Raw genomic sequence first — 1523 nt, 5'->3', positions numbered from 1 at the left:
TGTGAGCGATTTTATTTGTATTTTGTACTGGTCAAAACCAGATAACGATATGCTATGAAGGTTCTTTATCAAGTGTGGTACAGTGGGGGGGAAAACTACATCTGAAACCAGAGAACATGGGTTTGAGTTCTACAAAAGACCTTTATTAAATGTAGCCTACCTTTTTTTTTTAACCCTTATCTTCACACTTAGAATCAATCCTGGGTATTGGTTCTAAGGCCAGAGGAGTGGTAAGGGGCTAGGTCAAGTGACTTGCCTAGTCACAGCTAGGAAATGTTTTAATGCCATATTTGAACCCAGGAACTCCCATCTCTGAGCCTGGCTCTCAATCCACTGAGCCACCCAACTGCCCCTTAGCCCACCTTTTTTAAAAAGTATTTTATTTTCCCAATTGCATGGAATAACAATTTTCAACATAAATTTTTTGAAATTATGATTCAAATTGTCTCCTCCCCCTGGAGATGGTAAGCAATTTGATCTGTAGCCCACCTTTAAAGGCAATTTTTCCTATGCAGATTGGCTTTCCTCTGTGCAAACTTGGGAAAAAATCTTCCATGTTTTTGTATCGAGACTTCTAAAAACTCCAACTGGCAATAGTCTTAATTTGATATCTTGTGACTGAAGTACTTAGTATCACAAGTTATGTACCAGAGGCCCTCACAATAGGTGAAAAAGCTGCAAAGTTATGGTATGTGTATTTTATATTTTAAGGCTTTATAAATCCTTTCCACTCCTATAAACCTTATCCACTCATTATTAGTCACTGAGCTAATCAGCATTAGGTGCAGACCACAGTCCTGTGCTCAATCCCCTTTCATTCCATAAACTAATATAACTGCTATACGAAGTTAGAGGTATATGCCACATATATATGTGCATATATATATATTTTCCCTGACAAACTAATTGGACATTTTAACTTTTACATAATTATGCAACTGAATAGAATTTACCCAGATCTCAGTGAAGTCCAAGATTTGGCCTATGTTAACTTGGTAGTTCTGACACCTATTTGTGGTGGCTATCTGACCAGACAACCTTTCATCCCACCTGTTACTGTCTCAGATCAGAAAGGGTTCCCTGTTATGTCCAAGAACTTTTTAAAAACCCTGTTAACACAAAACATGGATGCCTTAAGGGGTGACTTGGGAATTACTTCATGTAGTTACCTACTCAGGGTTCTGTTTTTTGTTGATTACCAAATACAAAACATTACCATGAGAAACACTTGATTTTGACCCTATAGGAATTTTGTTTGAAGCAGAGTAGGACTAAAGAAGTAACTTTTAAAGGAAATAGCAATGTTTATTATGGCACATTTATTAATAACAAGCAGTTTGGCTTTAGGCTATAGCTGTTGAGCTGATGAGCATAAGCCAGTGGCTTCTAAGAACCCTGCATTCCATGCATGAGACTTCAATGGTACCTATCAACAAAGCTTGACCCAAATATAAGGAATTAAGAGAAAGGAGGAGCTGCTTTCAGAGTTCAAAAAGTTCACAGGTGAGCACAGATTTAAATGT

Source organism: Monodelphis domestica, chromosome 1 (assembly GCF_027887165.1).
Source record: "Monodelphis domestica isolate mMonDom1 chromosome 1, mMonDom1.pri, whole genome shotgun sequence".
In the NCBI taxonomy this organism is placed as follows: domain Eukaryota; kingdom Metazoa; phylum Chordata; class Mammalia; order Didelphimorphia; family Didelphidae; genus Monodelphis; species Monodelphis domestica.
Note: the sequence above shows the minus strand (reverse complement) of the source record.